At 36.4% G+C, this 11,268-nt stretch overlaps 1 non-coding gene across 1 annotated transcript; it reads right to left on the bottom strand.

Annotated features, from left to right (window-relative positions):
* Positions 1-9,713: 9,713 nt before the first annotated feature.
* LOC127099312 (small nucleolar RNA R71) lies at positions 9,714-9,820 on the bottom strand. The gene has a single exon (XR_007793830.1). It is a non-coding gene; the product is annotated as a small nucleolar RNA R71 (small nucleolar RNA).
* Positions 9,821-11,268: the final 1,448 nt, after the last annotated feature.

The following is an 11,268-nucleotide window of genomic DNA, read 5'->3' as shown; positions in this document are numbered from 1 at the left end:
CATTTAATCACAATTTTAAGATTATGCCTAAAACCTTCAAAATTGCAACAATGATGGATATATGTTCAATCATAAAAACAGAAAAATATACTCATATAAGTGACATAAAATTCATCATATAATCATCATATAACAACCATCATAACATCCACATTCAAAATTATGAATCAAAACACCTAACCCTAACGAGGTTAAGGGTTCCTCCATTTTACCCTTCTATCATACCCATTACTATTGGAACAAGTTCCCACCCTTACCTTAGATTTTCCAACAAGATGCACACTTCAAGCTCTAACAATGGAGTTTTCCTTTAGCCATAACCCTTGCCTCTTCTCACCATAAAATTCTATTTTATGTAAAACCCTCCAAACTCTCTTACTAACCTTTTTATCATTAACCTAATCCCCCTTCAATTAGGAACTTTCACCATTACCCTCACTTATCATCTTATTTACCACCATACCCCTCTTGGCTCTATTTTTTTTTTTAATAAAATAATACTAATAAAATATTCTTCTTTTTCTCCCTACTATTTCTACTCTTTTATTTTATTCCAACCAATTAAATAAATAGTTATAGGCTAATTATTAAAATTTCTCATTATCCCCATTAAATAAGTAAAATAACTAAATTTTATTATTTAATTAAGATGCTCGCATTCTAGTTATTTTATTATTTATTTAATTAATTCGACTAAAACACTATTTATTTCAATCACTAATTAAAATTCTAATAAATTATCAACAACTATACCAAACTCTTACTCCCTCCATACTTCTATTTCAAGGATACCTACCCCCCACAATCATACGTAATTAATTTAAAGCACTCATTAATCATATAAAATCTAAATAATTCAAATTAATTAATTAAATTCAGGGTGTTACAACTCTCCCCCACTTAAGAAATTTTCTCCCTAAAAAATTACATGAGGAAAACATAGTCGAATACGACTCCCTCAGCTGCTTCTCACGCTCCCAAGTCATGCTCCCACCAGCTGGTCTACCCCAAACTACCTCCACTAAGGCAATCTATTTACTATGCATCTGCTTCATTTCCCGATCATTTATCCGCACGAGTGACACATCAACAGTCAGATTATCTCCGACCTGCACATCATCTACCTGGATCACATAAGATGGATCCGAAATATATCTCCTCAACTGAGACACATGAAACACATTATGAAGATTAGCAAATAGCGGCGTCAAAGCAATCCGATAGGCCACCTCTCATATCCTCTATAAAATCTGGTATGGACCAACAAAACGCGGCGTGACCTTTTGAGACCTCAAAGCTCGACCAACACCAGTTACATGCGTAACTCTCAAAAACACGTGATCTCCCTCCTGGAACTCAAGGTATTTCCTCCTCTTGTCATGGTAACTTTTATGACGAATCTGCGACGCTTTCATCATTTCCTGGATCATCTTGGTCTTTTCAATCGTTAAGTGAACAATCTCAGGTCCGAGCACAAAACGTTCGCCCGACTCATACTAACACAAATAAATTCTACACCTCCTACCATACAACACCTCATATGGTCCATTATGATACTAGAATAGAAACTATTGTTGTAGGCAAACTCAATCAACGACAAGTAGGTATCTTAAGTACCTTCTTGTTTTAGCACACAAGCCCTCAACAAGTCCTCCAAAGACTGGATAGTCCTCTCTATTTGACCGTCCGTCTATGTAAGATAAGAAGGACTCAACTTTAGCTTAGTACCCAAAGTAGCATGCAGACTCTCCCAGAACCTTGATGCAAATCTCAAATCTCTATCTGACACAATACTTGAAGGATTACCATTCAACTTCACAATCTCATCAATATACAATTCATCCATCTTCTGCAAAGGATAATTGATCCTCATCGGTACAAAATGAGGCGATTTGGTCAATCTATCCACAATCACCCAAATCGAATCGCATCCCTTTAAAGTCTTTGGCAAACCTATTACAAAATCCATGGAAATATTATCTTATTTCCACTCTGGAATATTCAATGGTTGCATCAAACCCAACTGCTTCTGATGTTCGATCTTTGACTTCTGGAAGGTAAAACAAGCATACGCAAATTTGGAAACCTCTTTCTTCATTCCTGGCCACCAAAACATATTCTTTAAATCTTGATATATATTTGTAGCACCAGGATGAATACTCAATCCACTTCTGTGACCCTCCTCAAGAATACTCCTCTTAAGTTCAGGTACATCAGAAACACAAACGCTATCTCTGAACATCATCACACCATTTTCATCAACTCAAAAATCACATCCATTACCTTGGTCGATTAATGTGAGATGATTTATCAAACTCAAATCAGATCTCTGACCTTCTCTGATCTCTTCAAGGAGACCACTCGTCAGCTTCAACATACCCAACTTCACATTGTTAGGAGTTTCTCCACCCATTAAATCATATCTTTGGATTGCTCAATCAGTTCTAACTCTTGAGCCATAAGCATCGACCTGTGTAAAGACTTCGTACTCATTGCATCAGCTACAATATTAGCTTTACCCGAATGGTAACTCAAATTAAAATTATAACCCTTCACAAGTTCAAGCCATCTCCCTTGCCTCATATTCGACTCTTCTCATCAAATAATTATTTCAAACACTTGTGATCATTGAACACTTCGAATTTGGATCCAAATAGGTAGTGCCTCCAAATCTTCCACATGAATACCATTGTTGTCAACTCAAGTTCATGCGTAGGGTAATTCCTTTCATGAAATCTCAACTGTCTCTAAGCATAAGCCACAACTTGACCATTTTGCATCAACATACCTCCTAGACCCATCTTCGAAGCATCACAATATACAACAAAGGACTCACTTGGATTCGTCGAAATCAAAATTGGAGCATACATCAACTTCTTCTTGAGTTCTTGGAAACTCTTTTCACAATGCACATCCCAAACATACGCTTGACCCTTTGCAGTCAACTGAGTTAACGATAATGCTAAATTTGAAAAACCTTTAATGAACTTCCTATAGTAACCAGTCAATCCAAAAAAAACTTCTAATCTCAGTGGCATACTTCAGAGTCTCCCATTGTAACACGACATCTATCTTCGATAGATCCGCAACTATACCACCACTAGAATCACATGACCAAGGAAACCCACTTCCTTTAACCATAACTCGTATTTAGAAAAACTTTGCGTACAAATGGTTCTCTTTCAATGCCTACAATACAATTCTCAGATCACCCATAGCTTCATACTACCATCCCTCTTCTTTCACTAATAATCCCGACACACCCCACAGAGAAACACTTGGTTAAACAAACTTCTTCTCAAGAAAATCTTCTAGTTTCTTCTTCAATTCCCCAACTCTGAAGTAGGTACCCTATAAGGAATCATCGACATCGGACTAGTACCAGGTACTAAGTCTATAGAAAAATCTACTTCGCGCTCTGGAGGTAAATCACTGATGTCTTCAGGAAACACTTCAGGAAATTCACACACTCCAGGAAAATCACGAACAACTCCCTGTCCTCTAGCTTCCGACGAAGCTAACATCAGAAACACTTGTGCCATATCATTCATGGATTCTCTCACTTGCTTAGCTGATACAAATGTCAACTCTTCACCTCCATCGAGTTCAAATTCACGCTCTAGAGGCAAGTCACATATATCTTTAGGAAAACATCAAAAATCACACACCACTAGCATAATACTAGTCGTCACACTTCTCTCTACTCTCCGAGAAACAACACTAACAATACCTGGTTGTTTTCCCTAAAGACTTTGCAACTTGACCGGCGGACGGGAATCTCGAATCCACATCATCTTCAGTGTTAGGAATAACACATCTTTAATATCGCCTAAGCTCTTGCAATCAGCAACACACTGCACCAACTTAACAAAACAATTGGTAAACACTTGGTTTAACTCCAACCAATTCATTCTGAGAATAACATCAACTTGTTCCAAAAAAATAGAAACCATACACATCCTCAAGGAACACGTCACGATACTCAACACACCACTGGCTCATCCTTGGCCAAAACATCGCCTTCCCCCACACAAGGAAGCGACCAACGAGAACACCTGACCGTATTCCCTCAAGGATCACACCATTTTGCTAACTGACACCATCCTCGAATCCAACCTCTCTTTAGGTTCAGGAAAAACACAACATTCTCAAAACAGGTTAACTAGCCAACACTGCACTCTTGCATGCAACAACATGATGTCCAAGCTTTATATAGTTGGAACATCCAAGAGAAGCAGACGCTTCTCCCCCACTTGTTTCATTCCCAATCTGCAAATGGAAAACAAAACAAGCATCGACAATGTTCTCACACACATGTCACATACTAGGGAACAAACACAATTAAACAACCTGACCGGACGAACCGACCTGCTCTGATACCATTAATGTAACACCCTAAACCCTACACATAATTTATCACATAAATTAAATATAAAATAAAACCATGTAGGGTGTTACACATTATTAACGCACATGACTCGCTCCGTAACACGGGTTTCAACAGTTATGGAAGATATCATCACAATTATGGAAGATAAAGCAATTAATAACATCTAGTCTCAACTTCAATTGTAATAACAAAATAAGAGAGTTCTAATCAATCAACTCAACATCTTAATAATTCTCAACAACAAAATTAGTCTTATGACTTCAACATGATCAGACATAAGGAATAAAATAAGCGTTTAACCCAACCCGATGTTACATGATCAGAGCAAGGTACCACTAGTAAAAGCGACAAAATAAATAAGTAATCCAAGAGCTACCTTCCACTTATTTCATCAATACTACTCTTGAGTATCTGCACGATACCCATGTGAAGAAAACATTCAAACAGAATGGATGAGAATTCATTTTAATAATAACGATATAGAATGAAGAATAGACTACAACATCTACACAATCATGCACAATAATATATCATATTCTTACATCCAAATCATAATCAACATTATACACGACAACATCTTATTTATGATCAACATCATACAAAACCACATATCAATTATCATTAACATCATATACAACAACATTTCATCCAACAACACATCAATAACAACCAATACAAATGCAACACTTATGCAATATACTCAACACCGACTCGACATGCATGTGGTACCAAATATGAACACTTAGGTTCATCTCACTCCATGATCCCCACCATAGGATCGATTCCCTCTTGGAACCAGAGTACACCAAAATCTCTACCATCACCATAGGTAACGCTTCACTAATCCCGCATAATATGAATTAGCTACTCGCACCCGATCCATCACAATGGGATCGAGGCTCACCAAAACTCGTTACCATCAATATAGATAACGCTTCACTAATCCCTCATAATAAGAATTAGCTACTCGCACCCGACCCATCACCATGGAATCGAGGCTCACCAAAATTGGACCGAAGCTCGTACACCAAGATGCACGACTCTCAAATAACATGCATTAACACAACAAGATTCACCTAAAGGATTCCCACACACATCTCATCATTTATGCCTCACAACATTCATCATGCAACAACCAATTCATGTTACCACATGAATAATATCAATAAATAACAACAAGTCGTCAACATCTTAACATCATCGACATAACAACATAATTATCACACAATGATATTACAACAATGCAATTATTCATTAACCAAACGTATAAACGAATACATTTATTAACACGGTAGGCATGTGAATATTATTAAAACATCTCAACAATCACTACCATGTTATAGGTCTGGGTATTAGCTTTCTAACGCTTCAAACGCCATCATAATCGAACTTACGAAATAAAAGTTATGACCAAAATCGTCGGCATATGTCAACAATTCATTAATCGAACGTATGAATAAAACTTCACCAACACAGTAGGCATAGGAATAATACTTAAACAATTCACTTATCACCATCACTTTATATCCCTAAGAGCCAGCTTTCTAATGCTTCAAACCCCAACCTAAAATGATTCACGAGTTGAAAGTTATGATCAAAACCGTGCACGAAGACGTTACTAAAAAGTTGTTGTTTTCTAAAATTTCCAACATAATTTTCATCTTCTTCAACCCCAAAACCGTCCATGAAATAATCACCAAAATTATTTTATCCCTGAAACAAAGTTATAGTCCTCTATTTCAGATATCCAACACTTCAAACGACACTCGATTTGGACTTACAGATCAAAAGTTATGACCAAAACAATTTTGACAAGAAAACACAAAAAATGATCTCGCCTGAGCGCGGTCGTGACAGACAGAATGCATAATTTTCTGCGTTTTTCATCGTTTAAGGCCTTCCGAACCTCCGTTTTCAATACCGTAAAAAGTCAAACGCTCAGAAAATTACAACCCATGCAATACTCTAATATCTAAAGTTAATTTATAGTTTTAACACAATTAAATCATTTAATCACAATTTTAAGACTATGCCTAAAACCTTCAAAATTGCAACAATGGTGGATATATGTTTAATCATAAAAACAGAAAAATATACTCACATAAGGGACACAAAATTCATTATATAATCATCATATAACAACCATCATAACATCCAAATTAAAAAATATGAATCAAAACACTTAACCCTAATGAGGTTAAGGGTTCCTCCATTTTACCCTTCTACCATACCCATTACTATTGGAACAAGTTCCCACCCTTACCTTAGATTTTCCAATAAGATGCACACTTCAAGCTCTAACAATGGAGTTTTCCTTTATCCCTAACCTTTGCCTCTTCTCACTATAAAATTCTCTTTTATGTAAAACCCTACAAACTCTCTTACTAACTTTTTTATCATTAACCTAATCCCTCTTCAATTAGGAACTTCCACCATTTCCCCCACTTATCATCTTATTTACCACCATACCCCTCTTGCCTCTAATTTTCTTTTAATAAAATAATACTAATAATATTCTTCTTTTTCTCTCTACTATTTCTACTCTTCTATTTTATTCCAACCAATTAAATAAAATAGTTATAGGCTAATTATTAAAAATTCTCATTATCCACATTAAATAAGTAAAATAACTAAATTTCATTATTTAATTAAGATGTTCATATTCTAGTTATTTTATTATTTATTTAATTAATTCGAATATAACACTATTTATTTTAATCACTAATTAAAATTCTAATTAATTATCAACAATTATACCAAACTCTTACTCCCTCCATACTTCTATTTCAAGGATACCTACCCCCACAATCATACACAATTAATTTAAAATACTCAGTAATCCTATAAAAATCTAAATAACTCAAATTAATTAATTAAATTCGGGGTGTTACAATTGTGCCAGTATTCAAGCCCCCTGAATGGGTAGTTATTCAGTTTGATAGCAGCAACAAAAACAATCTTAATAGATTGGTATCGTCGTTGGTTATATGTTTAACGGGTCTGATTTCGTATGCATCCGATAAAGCTGTGCCTTTTCAATACAATGCCACAATGATAGAAAATGGTCAGGAGATTCCTTTATCAGTTGCAGACTCTGTGGTGAATATTGTTGATATTTCGAAGGAGACCCGTAGTGGTCGTGTGTTTGGTCCGGTTTTTCCGAGAGGTAGAAGATGCTTGATAACGCGAAAATGTATTGTATATTTGACTTCATATGCATTGCTTTTTACTTGATTAACACTTCTTATTATGCAGTATTTTATGTTTATTTTAGGTATTTATCGAATAAGAGATGTATAAGCAAGCAAAGTGGAAAATAGCAAAAAGGAAAGAAAAAGAGAAGAAAATAGAGAAAAATAGAGAGCATGGGGCCTACCATACCAAATGGACATGTGGTGCCCACCACTTAGATGTGTGGCGCTCGCCACATGACTTAAAGGGAGTTGTGGCGCCCGCCATAAATCAAGGAAGTGGTGGCACCCATCCCTCAAAAGGTGGCATTTGCCACGAAAACCATACTAGGGTTGTGGCAACCGCCATCAACCCGGTCTCCCCTATTTTCTATCCACCTTTTTAGCCACGACCTCCATAATTTTAGCCATGATTTCCACATACCTTTTCAACCAACGAATGCTACAATTAAGGGAAGTGGAAGTATATAAAGGAGGGGTCAGTTTTCTCACGGGTGTGCATTTTTTCAGTCATAGTCTTTTGTTTAGATTTTCTTAGGTTGTTTCTTACTTTGTAAAAGCAATAGATTCTCCACATCGAGGACTATTGCAATTTATTGTTTACGCATTTGAATTCGATTGTAACGGTGTACTCGATTGCCAAAGCTTGCCGACATTATTTAATTTGAAGAATCAAGATTCATTTTAAGTTCTCGATTTATATTCCAGGTTTTATTTTAATTGCCATTTTAATTATTTATGCCTTATTATATGCTTGATTGTCTAAATACCATATCTGTTACCGGATCCATGTCCGGCTAAACCTCTAGGTATCGGTATGTGAAGACTATCAAAACGACGGGATTCGTAAATAATTGGTGTTGGCTTTTATAAATATTATTTTTCGGTTTTAGTTTCTTGTTTTATTCAAAACTATTTTTCGTAGGAGAGTACAAAGCAAAGGTTACGGTCAATAAAAACAAGAGTGTGAGACTTTAACCGGATAGCTGAAACTAGGCATTAATCCTAAACACAGCGAGAGTGCTTTAGGATTAATTAAACTTTATTCATATTCAAAAAATAATTTTAAATTCATAATGAGACCGCGAGAGCTAAGCATTCTGGTTTAAGAGTATGGTCAGAGTCAATAAAAACGAGAGTGTGAGACGAATTCCTTTTTATAAATAATTTCTACTGAAGAATATTTTGATCAATAAGATTACACAAACTATCTATCGAATCCCCGAAGTTTGATGCATTACATACCGATATCCTTTTATTAAATATCTTTATTAATCTTCTGTTTACGTTATATTTATTTCTCTTCATCCCTCCAATCTTAGAATGTTCCCTAACCTTAGATTTACATAGTAACATTAGATAATGTTACGTTCGATTATTAATCCTTGTGGGTTCAATAATCTTTAAAACTACGCGATACGACTGTGCACTTGCAGTCACGATTCCCATAGACTTACTAAGTCGCGATCAAGTTTTTGGCGCCATTGTCGAAGACTAATTTAGTCGATATCATAACTCCAGTGTTGCCCAATATAGACTAAGGCAAACAATTCTATTTCCCTGTCTATATTGTCGAGTGTATGCCAAGTACTCTCTCTCAAAGCGAGAAATTAAAGCTACTATTCGACGAACCTGAGCGTTATCTAAGATTAGAACGCCAGATACGTGACTTGATACGAGAACATCATATCAAGTTAAATCTTCCCGATCCTAATATCCCTATTCCTGAACCACTTATACAACCAGATATGGCCGAAGGACTGCAGAACCGTCCTCTTAAGTACTATGCAATCCCTTCGCAGGATGAACCACATAACAGCATCACTGCCCCTGCCGTCGAGGCAAGTAATTTCGAGCTAAAACCTTAGTTGTTGTCAGCCGTACAACAAAACCAGTTTTCAGGTAGTCCCACGGAGGACCCGAACCTACATTTGTCGGTGTTTTTGCAATACGCAGACATAGTGAAAGCAAATGGTGTCATCCTCGAAGCTATAAGACTGCGTCTTTTTCCTTTCTCATTAAGAGATAGAGCGAGACCTTGGCTCCAGTATCTACCATCCAACTCTGTCACTACGTGGAACGAGTTGAAGAAAGTTTTCTTAGCACGATATTTCCCACCTAGTAAGACGACTATGCTAAGAGCCCAAATAAACGGGTTTAAACAAAAAGATAACGAATCACTTTTTGAAACTTGGGAGAGATACAAAGACATGATGAGGATTTGTCCACATCACGGTCTAGAAGAGTGGTTGATCATCCATACCTTTTACAACGGTCTCTTGTACAACACAAGATTTATAAAAGACGCCGCCACAGGTGGCACACTGATGGATAAACCCTACAATGAGGCCTATCAACTTATCGAAAGTATGACCCAAAATCATTACCAGTGGGGAAGCGAAAGAACCTCCGTAAAGAACCTCCAATGAAAGGCGGTATGTACGAATTAAGTAGTCTGGACCATGTCAATGCTAAGGTAGACGCTCTTACTCCAAAGATAGACAACTTGATCATAACACCCGCAGCCACTGTGGCTGCCGTAGCACCAAACTGCGAGATATGCGGAGTTCCTAGGCATGCTGCCCCTGAATGTCAACTTTTGACAGGAGTCTCCACAGACCAGTTGAACTACGCTCAAGGAAACCCTTACTCAAACACCTATAACCCAGGTTGGAAGAACCATCCCAACTTTTCGTACAAAAACAATAATGCATTGTATTCATCTAACCAAGCACCTTTTGTACCACCAGGATATAATAAAGCTGCCACAAATACTCAAAATGCTCATAGGAAGTCAAACCTAGAAATAATGATGGAAAACTTCATAGCTTCCTGATCGGAAAAATAGCAAATGTACTATTTTTGCCGATGTAGTAATAAGGAGTTTTATCTCCAAGTATCGATCTCAAGGATTACGTAGGAAATACTTATTTTCTTTTGATTCTATCAGAACAAAAAGATAATGGTTTGGTTGTTTTGGAATTCGAACAATAAACACAACAGACAGTAAAATATAATTGATTAATATAAAATATGCTAGTGGAAGTGGTTGATTTAACCAGTTATGAATTCAGTCAAGATTTCCTTAATACATATGAAACAATCAATTACCTAACCTCAGAATGTTCTCCCTTAAGTCCTTAAGGAAGAAACTATTAAACTACCAATTCTTACTCAAATGTCCACTCAATTAATCATTGGTTTTAATCATAAATAATATCAAGGTTTGCGGTGGTTTACAAAAGTTACTAGTCCTAGATGATGCAATCATAAACCTAATTGTGTGAAAACCCTAACAATCACAGTCCTGTTATTGATAGTCATAAATCAATTTGTATTTGTCCGATGCAAAAGCATAATAACATCACACAATTGAATTGAAATAAGTAACATAGCAATAAGGAAATCATTTGTTCAAATTCATAACATACGATCAAATCAGGACCACCCCCCTAACATAGGGGTTTTAGCCTCTCATAGTAGTAGACGAAATCATAGTGTGAAAATTAGACATTACAAAGAACTAGGAGATTTGGATCTTCAATGGTCGGAACCCTTGAATCTCGCCGTCTTCGAATCCTCCGTAGTAGTTATCTTCTCAATGCTGTGTTTTCTTTCGTACGTCCAAAAAAGTGTTTTCTCCTTTCTCTTCCAAGCCTTCTTATAGCTTCAGATGAATCTCTTCCA

This window comes from Lathyrus oleraceus, chromosome 6 (assembly GCF_024323335.1).
Source record: "Lathyrus oleraceus cultivar Zhongwan6 chromosome 6, CAAS_Psat_ZW6_1.0, whole genome shotgun sequence".
Classification (NCBI taxonomy): domain Eukaryota; kingdom Viridiplantae; phylum Streptophyta; class Magnoliopsida; order Fabales; family Fabaceae; genus Lathyrus; species Lathyrus oleraceus.
Note: the sequence above shows the minus strand (reverse complement) of the source record. Positions and strands in the feature narration are given on the sequence as shown.